General features: G+C 34.5%; 1 pseudogene; it reads right to left on the bottom strand.

Annotated features, from left to right (window-relative positions):
* LOC109096458 overlaps positions 1-19,708 on the bottom strand; it is a 92,247-nt pseudogene that overhangs the window by 11,303 nt on the left and 61,236 nt on the right.

A 19,708-nucleotide genomic window follows, 5' to 3' on the forward strand; every position in this document is an offset into this window, starting at 1 on the left:
ATATCAGATGTTAAGTGAATTTACAATTACAATGTCAGAACACTGAGAAATGAACACAGGCTCTCAAGTCTCAATAAAACTATGCCGCTGAAGGTGGAGGGACTCGTGGAAATATGTAAAAATGATGGTAAGCAGAGTCTCTTTATGCACTGAATTCTATTAAAGCATAATACATTCATGTGTCAGAATAGAGATTTAGGCTAAAAAGGACTTACCTTAATTTTCTTGCTGGGGGCTGCCTCCTCAATAGTCTTTTCAAAATGCTGTGCCAGTTCTTTAGTCGAGAGCCTTGGATAGTACTCTTCCTCCTCTGGAAGCAAAAGTTAAAATTAAATGCATTCTGTGAGCCTCTGCAAAATGCACTGTAGACCAAAGAATGAGTTGTTGTGTGACACAGATCTTATTATCTATAAATTACTGCTGGTAAACTTACCCGTTTCATTGTGATGATTCTCATAACTGGAAATAACCTCCCGGTCAGGAGGGATTTGATCACGTGCAGCCTGTAATGTAGCAAAATTAATACAACAACTTTAATTTAGTGGCATATGTGAGAATTAAAAAGAGTGCAACCTACAGGATCTAAATGATCAGTTCTGGCACAAATTTACATTTATGCATTTGGCAGATGTTTTCATAAGCATTTTATTTTATCAGTACATGCATTCATTCCTTGGGAGAGACATGGTGCTGTTGTTAGTGCCATGCTTTAGCAGTTGAGCTTATAATACTATACTGAGTAAATACATTTTCAAATCTCTCACCATGGAAATGGGGACAATAAGATATCCCTAATTTAAGAGTATATCCTACATACACTGAGTTTCATACACACACACACACACACACACACACACACACACACACACACATATATATTTCAGACTATAAATTCTAATCGGACGAGCCACACATAAGGAGGTACAATATTTTTAAGAAAATGTATATTTAAATTAATTGACTAATATATTATAGCAATATAAAATGTTTGATATTTTAATATGTTTATTTGTTATATATTTTTATATTTCACAATACAGTCAATTATTGTGAATTTTCAGTGTGACCTTGACATCACAAGAACCTTTGTGGTAAAAGCACTTTTAATCTTATCAATTGCAATGTTTCAGGGTTATAGTGTTTTATTTTTATTCTCTCAACAGACGCTGATCTGCTCACTCGATTTAACAATAAATATTCTATGAATTATTCTACTGGACTATACTCTCACATCTATTTTTGCAGGGTCACTTCAAAACTTTATGTATTCCCCTTGTCCTTATTTCGAATCACTTTTAGCATCCTTTACCTTGAGATTATTATAAGGACAGAAAAGTTATGGGTTTGACTGCATGGAATTAAAAAATAAATACATTAAATGCAATGCAAGTCACTTTGGATTTAAGCGCCTGCCAAATGCATACATGTAAATATTTTCATGTGGATGTTATGCTGCTAAAAGCTTCCAAAAGACATTTTCACATTATTGAAAACTGACTGCAGTGACATTTCACAGCAGATAGTAAACATAAATAAGACACTATAGAGATACAGAGCTATAAATTAAAAGCAGTGTGATTGTCAGCATAGCTCCTGTTGGCGAGATCCGCTACTGTTAGTGTCTGACGTTTTTGTGGACTTGTGAAATTGAGAGTTATTAGCAGCAGGGCTGTCGGAAATGTCCGTACCCTTTCATCCCGAAGGAAGACCTGCTGCGAGACTTGTCGACCCCCGCTGCTGCTCGCCACACTCATCACTGATGAATTTGACACCTCCTGCGTGACAGGAGACAAGGGCTGTTAGGGGATGAGACAAAAACACACACTGTCTTTCCAAGAAAGTGCTCACAAAAGCTCCTTACTCTCAAAATATCTTATCTGCACAGCCTTTTCTTAGTCAAAAACAAATACATTTGTATATGTAATGTGTTACTGCATTTCTCTATTGTTAACAGAAATGTACACAAAAAGTGATAAGACTCAAACACTCAGCTTTTTTCCTTTTTCCTCATTTCTGTCTTTCTCTGGTTATTCTGACACCCATCTCCTGATTGCACCAGCTGTACTCTCTCTACTCAGTTGGACTAGTATGTGACAGGGAGGTAAGTAGGCAGATGTGACATGTGGACAGACTGCCACAAGTCAGTTCAGTTTCTGACAGATGCATGAAGTTGCAGCTCACTGCAACTCAAAGATGGAATCTTCATTTTCTTTCTAGTATTGAACCAAAAAGTATTTAGAAAATCACATAACACTTAAATATACACTACTGGTCAAAATTTGGAATAATTAGAAATTTTAAATGTTTTTTGAAAGAAGGCTCTTCTGTTCACCAAGGCTGCATTTATTTGATCAAAATTACAGTAAAACAGTAATATTGTGAAATATTTTTACAATATCAAATATTTGTTTTCTTTTTGAATTTTTTTTCTTTAAAAATGTAATTTATCCCTGTGATGTAATGCTGAAGCTTCAGCATCATTACATGGTGTCACAGGATTTGCTGCTAAATATACATTTCTTATTATAATTAATGTTGAAAACTATTTTTGCCACATAATATCTTTGTGGAAACTGAGATACATTACTTTTTTAATCAGCAAAGGATACATTGATCAACAGTATACAGTTACAGACATTTATAATGTTACAAAATATTTCTATTTCCAATAAATGCTGTTCTTTTGAACTTTCTATTCATGAAAGACACTGATAATAATAACTATTATTACTAACTGAGCATCAATAATAATTGAGCAGCAAATCTGCATATTAGAATGATGAAGACTGGAGTAATGATGCTGAAAATTCAACTTTGCATCACAGGAATAAATGTAATTTTAAAATATATTAAAACAGAAAATGGTTATTTTCTATTGTAATAATGTTTCACAATACTACTGTTTGTACTGTATTTTTGATCAAATGAATGCAGCCTTGGTGAGCAGAAGAAACACTGAAAAATAAAAACATAAAAAAATCTTAATGATTCCTAACCTTTGAACTTTATGAATTGCATTGATTTAGAAAACAAGAAATCAATTCAACGGGCATCAAATGCTGCAGTTTCTTTTCTCAAAACCTTGTGACTTATCAAAAGGTTTGAAAATTCTGAATTAAAAGCCACATACTACCTAGACTCTGCACATTCTGTAATAAACACTTGGTTTGTCAATGTAATTTCAGGGAAACAATGTCATAAAATCAAAAATTCATTCATGTATATTTGCATGAAATCTGCATTACTCAAGCACAAATTAAAGCTTGGAATTAATCTGTACATTATCATGATTAAGATTAGTCGGTGTCAATTACTGTTAAATGGCAGGTTTAATGTTTCAGCCCTTGGATGAGCAGATTTTGTAACGTTAGAATCTGTTCCATCTCCCACTCCCACACACAAACACATGCAGCTGCGCATAAACAAGTGTGATATCATCAACAGGGCCGAAATCAATACCGATCCATAAAAACAGGCCAAAAAAGCATAAAACGCACACACGCTCATCATTAAAAGAGATACGGCTGACATACATTGATGTAGATTGCATCATTAAACACAAAGGTGTCTGAGAATCAGACCTAAAAACACTCATCAAAGCAACATCACAACAGCGACTGCCTACTGCTTCAGCTGCTTGGCTTCTGGTGAAGCATTTTTCATTTTCTCCAGAGGGACTTCAAAAAACACTTTAATAAATAGTTCCAAGTCATTAACCAAACCAACCGGCTCTGAGATGAATCACAACACTACAAACTTTGATTCAAAGCAAAAAAGCATTTGAAATTGGAAAAAAAGGACAAAGTTCATTGGCTACGCTAAGATGCGGACTGTTCAATGATATCTTTTAACTCGATTGACAAAAGGATAAAGAAAAGCAATTTGTAGAGCTGGGAGAAAAAATACATGATTCGATTTTGATTCACAAGCTTTCGATTCAATTCAGTTTCAATATAGATTTATTTGGATATATAGGCAATCAGGTACAGTAGGCTACATGTCATTTTTTTTCCAAGGAAAAAAAATATTTTTATAGCAATTAATAAACCGTCATGTGGTATATTAATATATTAAAGTGATTTGTAAACAAACATTTAAATTGGGTGCAAAATTGCAATCAGTTTCAAAAGTTTTTTTTTATTTTTTATTTTTTTATTAATGCATTGATATATTACGGTGTTAAAAAAAAATAAGGCCCTTTCACAAGACTCGCATCAACAGAACTTTTCCAGCAATTTCAAGTTTATTTATTTCTGAATCACTTTTAAATTAATAAACTGATTATTGACTCTTTGGGAAAAACAGTTTTGGAAGGTATATTGACAGACTGTGAATTAGTACTGGGGTTGTTCTCAAAAAAAAAAAAAAAAAAAAGACATTTGTTTTAAACATGTTTTGTTTAAAAGTCCTAAATATGGTTAATGACATTTTGGGTTTTGTTAGATAATCAGAAGAACCTATAGAAAAAAAAAGCACACTGGTCTAAATTCTACATAGATAAACATAGACCTCATTATCCAGTAAAAGGATAAAAAAATAGATCCTACATACCAAACACACACAGGATTTGACACAAGTTATAGTTTAAATATACACACTCCTCTTCCCCAACATGCACACACAAACAAGTTTAATAAATTACACCACGAGCAACAGAAAGCACAGATAATGAGATGACCTGCTGCAGCAGAACCTTTTGATCCTTCTCTCAAATAACTGCTGCATTTTACATAATGTCAGTTTATGCTCTCGTTTGTCTACTCAGTGCTTATCATTTACAACATGCTTCTCTTTGTGAGCAACGGATCCCTGCCAAACTTGAGCTATTTCATGTGGTAATTTCTTCTAATGTTCAGAAAACTACAGTACACTTTGTATATGGTCTGTATATGTTTGCATTTTGATTTTTTATGAAGCTACATATAATAATAATAATAATAATAGAAGCACAGATTTTCTGATCTACACATCTAAAGTAGTGGTTCTCAAATGTTATATTGTATTTAGAGTATATTTGTAGTAAATGTATCAAATTTGGTCACATTTTAGTTTGGGGTCCAATTCTCACTATTAACTATGAACTATGACTTGTGCCTCCGTAAACTGCTTATGATAGTTAGTAAAGTAGTTGATAAGTTTAGATATGGGGTAGGATTAAGGGATAAAAATATGGTCATGCAGAATAATGCATTAATGTGCTTTATTTGTACTAATAAACAGCCAATATGCTAGTAATATGCATGCTAATAAACAACTAGTTAATAGTGAGAACTGCACCCTAAACTAAAGTGTTACCCTAAATTTATACCAAGAAAAAAAAAAAAAAATTATAAGTTATTCACAATCTTTATCTTCTAAGAAAACAGACTGGTGAGATTATCTGCTGCTCTGGGATGTAATATCAATATCACCTCCCAATAACATTCTGATAGTGTTACTGGAATAATGTTTGTTCATAACTTTTGAGAGAACCTTGACAGAACGTTAAACAAAATTACGAGAACATTCACTGTTGGCTGAGCTGAACGCTACTGAATTGAAAGGAAGCCTGTTACAAATTAGCTGCCACCAGTAAAAATTCATAAACTAAAATTCACAAAAAAAAAAAAATTGGCGTAGAAACAATTTTCACTTGAAAATTGCTAGTACATTTACAAAGAAATGGCAAGTAACACATTAAATTAAACATGAAATTTTGTAGAAAAACTGAAACTTCGAAAAACTTGGAAGATTGATTTTTACAATGTAGTTAATTAAATAATTAATTAATTGCTGCCGGTAGAAAATGCTGTTTGTAACTGAACACATTTTGAAAAAGAAAACACAATCTATAATGGTCCTAATTTGCATAGAAAGGCATGGTTGTACTCTATTGTATTTTCAAGCAAAACATTTAATTAAATAAATAAATATATACATCTTATTTAAAAAAAAAAGAAAGAAAAAAACATTTTAAAAAAGGTATGTGGTCAGTAATTAATTAATTTAGTAATTAATATTCTCACCTCAAGTTTTTTTTTTATGTTTTTCTTGAATTTGTCTGCCTTTCATGCCAATTCAAATGACAAATCAAAATGCTGTGGCTTGTTGCCAACTTTAACTCATTTAAATTCAAAGGAAGCCAATTACTAAATTTTGAAGTGTACTGAATAGCATGCCACATTTCACATTTAAAACTGGATGAAGCACATTTTAATTTGTACATCAATCAGAAATTAGAAATAAGCCATTGAAAAATAAAAATCTGAATTTAAATATCTATGCTTCATAATATTTAACATTTGTTGATTCACATCGGGTAGCACAGTTTGAGAGCCGCAGCTTTAGAGCACTTGAGTGCTGATGTGTTGGCAGACGAGATGAGAGCACATCTCCCACTTTCTCCTGTCATTCTGTATTCAGACGGATTTTTTCCCCCCGCTATCAGCGAGCTGAAGCCACCTCGTCCCTGCAGGGTGAACAGAGCACGCTCAGACCCACTGGTATGGATGGGTGGACTGGATTCAATTTGGATCGGCAGAGCTGGATTACACAGACTGTGACCAAAATTTATCTCCATTCTGCTTCTCTCACTGCGAGCAGTATCTGATTTTTTCAGAGGCGGGTGCTGCATGCAAAATATTAGCAGGTGGCAATGCTAATGGGCTTGAGAAGCTTGGGAGATTCTATGCAGATACAGATTTGACATGTTATTGTGTCTTATTTCGGGTTTTGGTGTAAGGTCAGCTGTAAGAGGATTAATCTTTCTCTGGATGTCCATGCACACACTCCCTTTTCTACACCAGAAGTCTTTTTGCTCATGTGGAAGTTGCATGCGTGCTTATTGCATCTAATACCTGTACCATAACTAAAACTAAGGGCGATTTTGGTTGCCAAGTGTCCTGTATTTAAGCGAACAGAATTGCATATGACGGATTTGCATTTGATGAATGAGGGACACATTTGTCCTGTATTTTAGCATCTCTCACCCATACACTTCATTGCATTTGAACTAGTTTTGCATCCAAGTCTTAATTTTACAATTGCATATTAGAATGGAAAACAAAAGCTAGATGTGAAACACCTTTAGGATTAGTTTTGGGACTTTAAAATTTACAAAAGCACCAAAAAAATGAACAAAATAAGACTGTGTTTTTCTTAATGTTCAGTCACAATTCTCTTCTGCCATAAATCGCCTGGGTAGAAGCTAAACTAATATGTGTGTAATGATGTGTGACACTTTAGTACGACATTAAAATTCATTTATTTTTGAACAGATTCTGCATGTCAGTGAGCCAAAATCAAAGTAAATGCATCTCAAATGCATTTTAGCACTTAATTATTTTCAATACACATACACAGCAGTATGCATATACTGTATACTTATAAGCCATCCCGACGATTTGCTCAAATATAGTTCAACATTTAAAAATATATTTATTCAATAAAATAAATAAACTTGGCCCAAAGTGTTTAAATATAAAACAAATCCTGCATGTTCTTATTCATCAAAAACATTTTTGCTGCAGATGCATACCACTGCAATGCAAAATAACTACTGGAGGTTCCTTATTTGACTTTATACAACCGTTCAAAAGTTTTTATTGTTTCTGTAGTAATATTTTCAAATATTATTTAAAATAACTGTTTTCTCTTTTAATATATTGTGAAATATTTATTTTAAATATAATATATTGTGAAATATTATTTCAAATAACCATAGGTAGGAAAAAAGATTTTTGTCACTACAATAACTACCAATGTTTGAAGAAAAAAAAAAATGTAAAGTCTTAAAAAAATTTTTTTAAAATACTTATAATAAAGACTGAAGAAATGTGTACAAATTTATAAATTAACAGTATAAATATGCCAACATATGTCTAATATGTCAACCATTACAAATCCAAAAGGCTCATTTAATATTAAGTAGTAAAAGAAAGGTACTGTATATTATAACATATACACAACTGTTGTCAAAAGTTTGGGATCTGTGAGATTTTTATGTTTATGAAAGGAGTCTCATGCTCATCAAGAAAGAAAAAAAAAAGTAAAAATTAAAAACAGATTATGCTGCTTAATATTTTTGAAAGAAAATAAAAAACAACATACTGACCCCAAGCTTTTGAACAGTGTATATTATGAGTTACAAATTTGAGAAGCAGTTTCCAAGTATCTTCCAACACTGACCTGCACAGATCTGTGTGTGTGGTGAATCTGGGTGACCGTGTGAGATGATGACATGCCCTCATTCTCAAATTGTCTACGGATGCTGGCCAGACCCCCAGGCAGGGAACAAACCTCAGCTTCCTCCATGACCTGATGAAGAAAGAGACAAAGACAGAGAAAGACCGCCTGCATTGAAAATCATGCTAAGGAGCTTTAGGCTTTTACAAAATCTGCAAGATCATGGGAGTAAATTTGTGATCACTTGTCTCTCATCTTCCACCATTGAACAAAAATATTCATATATTCATGAGACAAAGTGGCTTACACACACACACACACACACGCGCGCGCTAGCACAGATTCCAGCCCTCATCTCATTATCTCTGTGGCTTTACAGAATCACATTGTAAGATTTTGCATGACAGACTTATTTGCATGGCAAGATATTGTGAGGCCCTGATACTGTGAGGATTCATTTACTCAGCAGTCGCCTGCTGGAAGTGTTGTTTATTTACACATTGTATGCTTTGTTTCAAAGCCTGCTTCATTTATTAATTTTGCAAATTAATTAATTCCATCAACAAAATTAATGAATGCAGTTTGCACAAATATTGCAAATGAGTTCTAAATATCAGATGTATGATACAGTAGACTTGTATGATCTGACATAGACAGACGTACAGTGTCACTCCAGCACTGCGATCCAGACACCTGAATCAGCTCTTTAAAATGATGAAAGTGCACTTGACTACACTGCATCTGGATATATGCCCGGTTATAACACTCTTCTCCATCATTTGATGTATAACTGCTGCCATGACCAATAAAATATGAAAACAAACATTCTTAAATATAAGTAGACTGACTGACAGCTTACAACAGTTAAAGGAATAGTTCACCAAAAATAAAAATTTGCTGAAAATTTACTCACCATCAGGTTGTCAAAGATGATTGTTGATATGTTTGTTTCTTCATCAGAACAGATTTTGAGAAATGTAACATTCCATCACTTGCTCAGCAATGGATCCTCTGCAGTGAATGGGTGCCGTCAGAATGAGAGTCCAAACAGCTGGTTAAAACATCACAATAATCCACAAGTCATCCACACCACTCAGCTGTTTGGACTCTCATTCTGACGGCACTGCTGTCAGTCTACTTATATTTAAGAATGTTTGTTTTCATATTTTTATGAAATCATTAGTGAGCAAGTGATGCAATGCTACATTTCTCCAAATCTGTTCTGATGAAGAAACAAACTCATCTACATCTTGGATGGCCTGAGGTGAGTACATTTTCAGCAAATCTTCATATATTCCTTTAACATTGATTGCTGTACAGTAGGTAAATAATGCTTTTTGTGAACAAACGAGTTTTGCGAATAAAAGCACCATCTATAATAAGCCTCATTTGTTTAGCAAAGAGGCATGTTTGTTCCCTACTGTATTTTCAAAGCAAAAATGCTATTTTTGACAATTTTACTTAGACCTTCATAATACATATTTCATAGGTTATCATGGCATATTATCCATCTTAAAAAATGCTCTTATATTACAGCAGTCACCACAACTGTTGCTTTAAATAACACACACACACAACTTAAAGGATTGTTCCAGGTTTAACACAAGTTAAGCTCTATCAACAACATAACATATGTGACCCTGTACCACAAAACCAGTATTAAGTGTAAATTTTTCAAAATTGAGATTTATTCATCATCTGAAAGCTGAATAATTGAGCTTTCCATTGATGTATGTTTGTTAGGATATGATAATATTTGGCCAAGATACAACTATTTGAATATCTGGAATCTGAGGGTGCAAAAAAATCTAAATACTGAGAAAATCGCCTTTAAAGTTGTCCAAATGAAGTTCTTAGCAATGCATATTACTAATCAAAAATTAAGTTTTAATATATTCACAGATTGAAATGTACAAAATATCTTCATGGAACATGATCTTTACTTAATATCCTAATGATTTTTTGCATAAAAGAAAAATCTATAATTTTGACCCACACAATGTATTTTTGGCTATTGCTACAAATATACCCCAGAGACTTAAGACTGGTTTTGTACTCCAGGGTCACATATGGCATAAAAACACTTTGTACTTGAAATTTCGTATTTGACTGGTAAGTGATTTCCTCTATATGCAAAATTCCGGGGGGTGGGGGGGGCACTAATACTGCCGGTAGATTCCAACTTATACTGAAGCAGAAACAACAACATCTCTGTACTTTTCACCCTCCTGTAGGGATCTGACCTCCACTGGCACAGAGCGGATGTGCAGAGCTGTTTTTAGCAGCCGGCCAGAGAGAGAAAGAAAGATAGCGAGACAGAGGGAACTGGGTTTCTGGAGAGGTTCTGAACTCCCACTGGTCAGCCATCATCACATTTCACTCTCACACTGTGACAAAGCCACAGAAAACTATGATGTCACTGCACACGCACATGACCTCTCTACTATAGGGTCCAAAGAGGCATTTGGCTCCTCTCCTCACTCTGGCTTTGGAGTTTCAAGGACATTTTGCAAGATTTTAGTTTTTAAATTTATATCATTCAGTGTTATTCTTTTATTTTGCCAATGAAGAAGACGAGATGAAGAAGATGCATCACAAATACACTGTTGCCTTGAAAATGCACTAAATGTAACATAAAATCCTAAACAGTCTCTAAAATATGGGAAATGAATGCTTCTAAATGAAGAATTCCCAACATGGCAGCAATGAAACATTAGCTAATAACTCCACTATACTCATTACATGTTATTATTTCAGGACATCTGATTTTTTTTACAAAGACAAAACAGAGGCTAAAAGGACTTGAGTGAGCTTTACGCCTAAACACAAGAAAAACAAACTAATTCAGAGAACATAAAAACATACACTACTGTTCAAAAGTCTGGGGCAGTTACAAGTCTATTATGCTCACCAAAGGTTGTTTTTATTTGATCAAACACCTGTTTTCTATTTGAATATATTTTAAAATGTAATTTATTCCTGTGATGCAAAGATGAATTTCAACATCATTACTCTAGTCTTCAGTGTCACATGATCCTTCAGAATTCAATCTGATTTGCTGCTCAAGAAGATTTGCTGTGTGGGAAGATTTACATAACGCCATCCAAATGTTCGCGCAAAGAAAGGAGTAACTTTGATTCTTGCTGTAATATTGATGCTGCTGCCGCCACCATGTCGTGGAGAAGCTGTGTGTTTCTGCATAATGCACTGCCTGCTGAAGTCCAAAGCTTGTCTAACTCATTTGGTCTCCCTCTCTGTCCTCATCACTGCGTTTGTCTGTCAACCGTTCTGTCTCCATTACCGGGACAAGGGGTGCGAATCAAACGCACACTGGTTTCTTTAGTGATGTGATGTATCAAGTCAGCAGTTAGTGTGTAAATCAAAGAGTTTGGAATTATACATGAATTTGACATGAGCGCTCGGTCCTCACACAGTTTAAACGCAGAACAGTCAGAATTTATCAGCCTTGATCGTTTGCTCTAATGAGACGTTGACATAACAATTTTGCATGCCGCACGAGTGCCTCATTTGCCTCATTGAAATGATATTGGCTGATCAATTTGATGGCACTCAAAGACAGCCGGATGGGAACTGCTGAGTAAATAGAGATAGTCTGCTCAAAGAAGATCTTAAGGCTTGTCTAAACATGACTGATAGCTGACAGTGATGAAGCAGAATCACGTAGGCCCTATTATTAACACCTGGAATTAAAGGGATAGTTCACCCAAAAACGAAAATTTGCAGTTAATTTACTCACCCTCAGGCCATCCAAGATGTAGGTGACATTTTTGCTTTTTTCTTTAGTAGAACAGTAAAGAAGATTTCTAGCTGAAACCTTGGTCTTTGGTGTCTGTCTTGTGCAATTCATTAACAAGCGGTTAACTGCTGTTTACATCTGGTTTTTCCATCCCAAATAAGTCTCCTTTGATCGGATTTCACCTGTGTGTGTGTTTATATGTGTGTGAAGCGTACCAAACTGGAGAAGCCTGCTCTGTCCTGTTTGGAAACCGCTGCCTGGTACACAGCCATGCGGTTCTTCACAGGGACAGGTTCAGAGTGGGCGCTCTCATCCAGCGCACCTGTCCTGGATGCTGCGACGCTACCTGTGGGTGGAAAGAAATCAACAGACAAAAAACAATTAGATTTGAATATTTTCAGAAGAAAAGAAGAGTGGTGCTTGTCAATGCAATATATATATATATATACACACACATATATATATATATATACATATATACATATATACATATACATATACATATACATATACATATACATACACATACATATACATATACATATACATATACATATACATACACATATACATATACATACATAAAAAAAATAAAAAAAAAAAAACAAAAAAAAAAAAAAAAACAAAAAAAAAATATAAAAAAACACATAAACATATACACACATAAACATATACACATATACACACATATACACATATACACACATACATATAAATACACATATAAATATAAATACATATATATATATATATATATATATACATATATATATATATACACACACACACATATATATACACACACACACATATATATACACACACACACATATATACACACACACACATATATATACACACACATATATATATATATACACATATATATATATATATATATATATATAACTATATATATATATATATATATATATATATATATATATATATATATATATATATATATATATATATACACACATATATATATATATATATATAATTGCAACAATGCTAGGGTGTCCTGGGTGGTTGCTAAGGGGTTGCTATGCTAGGATGATCTGTGTGGTTGCTAAATGATCTGAGTGGCTGCTAAGGGGTTGCTAGGGTCTTCTGGGTGGTTGCTAAGTAGTTGTTAGGCTGTTCTCAGGGTGACCTGAGTGGTTGCTAAGAGTTTGCTAGGGTCCTCTGGATTGATTGTTAATTGGTTGCTAGGATGTTATGAGTAGTTTCCAGGGTCATCAGGGTGATTGCTAACTGGCTGATAGGCTGTTCTGGGTGGTTGAGTGTCCTGGGTGGTTTCTAGGGTTAGGGTTAGAAACCACCCAGGACACTTAATCAGTCTGGGTGGTTGCTAAAAGATTGCTAGGGTATTTCTGGTGGTTCTAGGGTGTTATGCATGTTTTAGGGTCTAAGGGGTGGTTAGTTGGGTACTAGGGAGTTGCTATGCAGTTCTTGGTGGTTGCTAGGATGTTCTTGTAGTTTAGTCTTGTGGGTGGTTGCTAAAGGAGTTGCTAGGCTGAATCAAATGAGTGACTGCTAGGGTGTTTTGGGTGGTTGCTAACTGGTTTCTTGGGTCTTCTGGGTGGTTGATGAGTTATTTGAGTTGTTGCTATGATATTCTGAGTGGTTGCTGGGATTTTTGGGTAGTTTCTAGGGTGTTCTGACTTGTTGCTTACTGGTTGCTAGGATGTTATGGGTAGTTTCTGGGGTGTTCTGTGGTGTTGCTGGATGATAGGTTGTTTTGGGTGTTTTTTGTATCTTAGAAGTGGTTAGGTGGTTACTAAGGAGTTGCTAAGCAGTTCTGGCTGGTTGCTGAGTCATTTGAGTGGTTGCTAAGGGCTTATGTGTGGTTGCTAACTGGTTGCTAGTGCTTTCTGGGTGGTTGCCAAGTGATCTAAATGGTTGCTGCGGGGTGTATTTGTTTGCTAGAGTTACTAGCAGCTATCTGTTTGCTAGTCTTCTGGGTGGTTGCTAATGAGTTGCTAGGGTTTTCTGAGTGGTTGCTAAAGTGTTTCAGCTGGTTTATAGACCTTATGTAGCTCTGCCCTTTTTTAGCTCTGTTCTCGTTGTCTTCTGTTTTCCAGTTTGTATTTCAACAGCATGAAGGTAAGGTCATACGAATTTATGAATGATCTGCTCGTTTTAAAAAAATTCTTGGTTGACTGAGGCCATGTCCACACGTACACGTGTATTTTTATAAACTGAGTTTTTCCTCTTCCGTTTAAAAAAAAAAATCTTCGTCCACATGAAAACACAAATGCATGCTATGAAGCACTGTCAAGAGCATGCCAAACCAACAGGTGGCGATATAATCTCCACCGTAATGCCATGTTGGCCAATCAGAAGCCTGAAAAAGTTTCCAGTAGGCAGAGATAACAGATAGCTGTCTACACAATAACACTGCGACCAGAGTTTTTGAAAATCTTCACCCTGGCAAGGGTTTTCAAAAATGTTCGGTTTCAGTAACCTGGTGCTGCGTTTGCGTGTGAACAAATGGCCAAACCACGTGAAAAAGAAAAAAAACTGTGGTTTTGAAAATAAACACATTCGTGTGGACAGGGCCTGACATTTGTTATGACATTACTTTGAACATTACAATGCACATGGTAACTTTCGTTAACTCTACAATAAGTAAATCCATTTCACCAGCTAATTTCTCTTCCATGACGATGCTATAGAGCTACAGCAAAAATGGAAGTTCAAAGACAACATTATAAAGATGGCTGTGCACTTGTTTCTCTGACACATAAGGTCTATAAGGTGTTCTGGATGGTTGCTAACTGGTTGCTACAGTATTGGGTGGTTTTTAGGGTGTTCTGGGTGGTTGCTAGTTTTTTTGGAGGGGTTTCTAGGTTCTTCTTGGTGGTTGCTAGGGCTGTGTGATATATATTGTCTACGATAATAGAATATTTGTTGTTTAAATGATATGCGATTTGACATTATCAAGCATGTTGAAAAAACCAAACAGAGTATGAAGAATATCAAAAGAATATCCATGGCAGTCCTACTGTAAACCTATCAAAATACCAGCACAATAATACACTCAGCAAAATAATGTCTAATTATCGTTATTGACAAAATTCCAGAAAATATCGAGATATCATTTTTTTTCATTTTCACACACCCCTAGTGTTTGCTAGGGTGTTCTGAGCTTTAACGTACAGGCCCATGTCAAAGCCTGCCACCGGAAAGTAACGGCACACCTCTCTCCGTCTGTAGCACAAACGGTGAAAGATTAAAAATTTAACATTCAGGATTTGTTCAAACCACCAAGCGTAAATATGAACAATACTAATAGTGATGCTTGACTTGGCAAACACTACCAGATTAAACCAGGTCATTAGTGCATACAAGCAAGATTAGCTGCAAGGCATACTGAAAAAGAGTCAAACGAGTATTCTATAATTTATACCTTGATGAATATATAAATCTGCACTACTATTTGAATGTTTTATCTGCAGATGTATAGGCCCTCACTTTGTTAAAACAATGCATAGATTAATGCACCAGGTTTTTTAGATGGAACGTGTCTCTTAAAACTTCAATAAAGACTGATTACAGCAATCTGGGAGTCAAACAGCGGCTTCATTAAGACTTTAATTGTGTTGCTTATTAAAAAAGGAGATGAATTGCTTTATCCACAACAAATGACAGTTTACTAATGACTCGACAATAAAATGACACAACGTTCTGCACTCGACTGCCCGGGCTAAACTGAATAATCAGGAATCCTGTTCAGTATTCAGCTAAGCACTTTACAAGGAGTTCATATTCTTGGATGCAGAGCAGATACGGGTTTAATATCACATATGACCACAGATCAAATGGCTAGTCCTACATTTACCTCAGAGAGTTTGCATAGCTACCCAGGTTGCAATTCTAGCTAAGACAACAGGCTATCCATCAATGGCGTCTCAAAGGCCAGACACCTCAGAGTAGGTTTTAGGATGAAGTCATGCTGTATTTCTAACAAGCCTAAACAAAGCCGGAGGTGAGACCTTAATGAGAAAACATTGCGAGGTGGGGGAGGAACTTTCACGACCGAAGGCTTTCTCACTTCCATCCAGAAGCATCACTGAGATCAATTGCACTGTCAGCCCATCACTAACCCAATTAGACATTGTCGAATATGAAGATGTGTCTCTCTGGCTGCTGTAAAACCTCATTAAGGTAATGAGCTGTTGGCAGCTCGAACTGAGAATCTAATCCAACCCTCGGTGTTACTGCATGTTTATATTGACATATAGGCAAAGAAAAATGCACTATTGTGGGTGTGCAACTACTCAATTCCTCTAAAGGACTCAAATTTAAACTTAATTTGAGGTGTGTAATAGTCTGTCACATGTGACTGCACATGTTTCTGGCATACAGCACAGCAAATGCAGTTTTGTAGTGTGTGTTAAGACATTTTTTCACTCCTCTATTATAAACTCTGTAACAAAACCTACCAAGCTGCAATTTATGCTCTGCAATAAAAAATCCACCAAAAATTGCAAGATAACTGTCAATTATGAATTTAATACAAAATAAATTTATATTAATTGACACATACAGCATAATTACACATTTTTTGAAGTTCCAAATAATACAGCAGTTACTGAAGTATGTTTACAAGAAAATAATTTCAGTCTTTCAACTTCAAAATTTCATGTTTAATCTTTAATTTGTTATTTGCCATTTCTTTGTAATTATTTGAGTGATTTCTGAGTGAAAACAGTTTCAAAACCAGTTTGTTTCAGTGTACATTGAAAAAAAATAATTCAGAAATTGCTAGTAAATTTCACAATTAATTACAAAGAAACAACAAGTAACACTGCAGTAGAAAGACTGAAATAGTATTTTTGTAAAATAATCTCAAATAATCTGTTTTATTTATAGCTTTATAATTTTTCAAAGTGTAGTTCAAATGAATTAAAAAGACTTAAAGGTATTCATAATGTATGTTTTAATGAATTATATATTTTCTTAAATAATTGTAACCAAAGTTAAAAATGTATTATACTTTTTAAAGGTTTGTTTGTCAGGTGTTTTAATGCATTATACTGTTTAATGTGCAACAATGAATGGTTAAGTATTACAATGTATTATAACTGGGGTTACAATTATTCATGAGATCATACAAATGCATTATAAGGCGCATTACAAAGCATAATCAATGCATTAAAACTACTTTTATAATGCATTGTATATAAAGGCTTTAAGCAAAGTGTCACCAAATGATTTTACTCAATATTAGTATATATGTGTTATACTGAAATACCTGATATATCAGTATGTGCACTTTTGTGTGGTACTTCATTAGGTTTTTAATCAGAGATTCTTTTTTTAAGGGCAGCATTGACTTTTTAAATAGATCAGACATGCTTTGAAATAGAAGAATCAGTTGCTCTAACAAGCGCTTTCAACAAAAACTAAGAAAGATCTTTTTTTCTGAAGAAAGCAATTAAAATAAATGATTGTGCTCTGGATGTGTTAGCAAATGCTTGAATATGAAATGAGGTATGTGTCTTTTTTTTCTGTTTGTGGTTCGTTATTAAGAAAACCATTCACAGCACTGACAGCAGCATTGTGGGAAATGCTTTGGTGTCTTCATTAGAGTGACAGTCTAAGCCGGGGATCTGATCACATGCCAGTAAACGAAACACATTTAAGATGAGTGCAAGAATCTGTGCTTGCTTATGCTGGTGAACTATTCTATTCATATCAAACACACACACAAACATTCATACTAAACTAAGAGCATCTACAAAACGGTTCTTTAAATAAATATCCAGAAACACATAAGCAATACTGAATTATTTGAAAAGTTCACCACTAAGAAAAAAAACATAATAAAACAATAGATTCCATAGTTTAGGGCAGATGACAGAAAAAGCACGATCACCCCTTTTTTAGTCTTGTCCTGTGTACTGTGGTGCCTGATTATAAAGAGATTTAAAAACAAACAGTAGAATTTTCTAATTTGACCAGCAGCCAGTGTAGTGAAATCAAGACTGGTGTGATACTCTCATATTTGTGCTTTCCATAAAGAAGCCGAGCCGCTGCATTCTAAACTAATTGCAAATGTCAAACACATGACTGAGGTGCACCGGCATGCAATGAACCGCAGTAGTTTAATCGAGATGTTACAAATGCATAAACCGTCATTTTCGAAATTCTTTAAGGACAGAAATGGCTTCACCTTTGACAGAAGATGGAGATGATAAAAACAGGACTTAACCACGGTACTTATCTGCTTATCGAATTTGAGATTGTTATAAAACCAGACAACCGAGTTTCTGACACATGTAGTACTGTAAGGTGACAGAGATGCACATTCAAAATCATGCATACAGGGTGTTCATCTGAGCCAAACACAATAGATTCAGTTTTACTCTCATTAAGGCTCAAGAAATTAGTTGCAATACAAAGTTTTAGTTCCTCAGAACAATCCAAAATAGGCTTTATGGCCTGCTTGTTATAGTCAGTGTTGGGAAGGTTACTTTGGAAATGTAATAGGTTACAGATTACAAGTTAGCCTATTAAAAATGTAATAATAATGTAACTTTTCCAATTACTTTATTAAAGTAATGTAACTGATTACTTTTGATTACTTTTCTAAATTTCTAATGAATGTTTATTTTCAACTGTTAATCATTTTCAAACATTTACACCATGCAGGGTTAACCTTACAGTAGTGCTCAACACTGTCAGACTTTCAAAATCCTTCATCGCTTGAATTTAAGATGTACAAATTTGAACACATCTGCCACAAACATCCACCACAAAATCAGACTTTAGTACAGCCTCTTACTTTGAGATTGATCTGAAGTTCAATGCAGATTTAAAATCATAAGAAATTGTTTTCTGATACCATTTTTGAAACCAAATATTTGTGTAACTACAGGAAACACTGCATCTAACAATGGTTTGGGGAAAAAAAACTGAATTAAAAAATAATAATAAATAAAAGCTTATATTATCAACTTAAATACGATTATATAATAAGCATACATCCTGCTCTGTGTACTAAACTCCTGAAACATTGGTGTCTCTTTGTATATGATGTGATGATAGTTTTCTCAAAATAAGTAAAATGCTCATGAAGTGACTCAGAGCAGTTCTAGAGATTATGTTTATGTGTTCATCTACTCATATATTGAGGCAGCAGAGGCTGAAAACACAGCGAGCTTCAGAAGGCCTATGTGTAGTAAATGAAACCGCATGTCTACGCCATTCATTTCCACGAGGTGCAGACTGGGAAAAAATTTCAGACTGGGAAATCTCAAACTCATACACACAAATTCTGAAACATGGACAACCCTATTTTCTGTATGGACCTGACATAAAAAAAAGGCTTAAATCTTTATGTTGGGGACATGCAAAATAATTAAAAGTTCTCTCCTGAACTGCACCTTCACTTCCATTTTTCTTTTCATTTTCTTTATTTTGTCCTCATATCTATCTCTCTCATGGCTTTAATACTCAAGATTTAACAAAACTATACTTTCTAAATTGCCCATACATGTCAAAATTAGTACATCACTACAATATCTTTATAGAAAAATCCTAATACTGAACATGAGTCATGTTTCCCTTACAAAAATTAATCATGCTTTTATTATAATAAGAGTACAGTAACCATTTTTTTTTTTTTTGGCAGATGGATTACCATTTTTATTTATTTTGAAATAAATTAATTTGTAAATTAATTTTTAATTTGTGGTTACCATGGTTTAACAATAGTAACCATTGCCTTTGGATTTATAGTAAAATCATGTTCATTTTCGTAAGGGTTGTGGTGTT

This window comes from Cyprinus carpio, chromosome A9 (assembly GCF_018340385.1).
Source record: "Cyprinus carpio isolate SPL01 chromosome A9, ASM1834038v1, whole genome shotgun sequence".
In the NCBI taxonomy this organism is placed as follows: domain Eukaryota; kingdom Metazoa; phylum Chordata; class Actinopteri; order Cypriniformes; family Cyprinidae; genus Cyprinus; species Cyprinus carpio.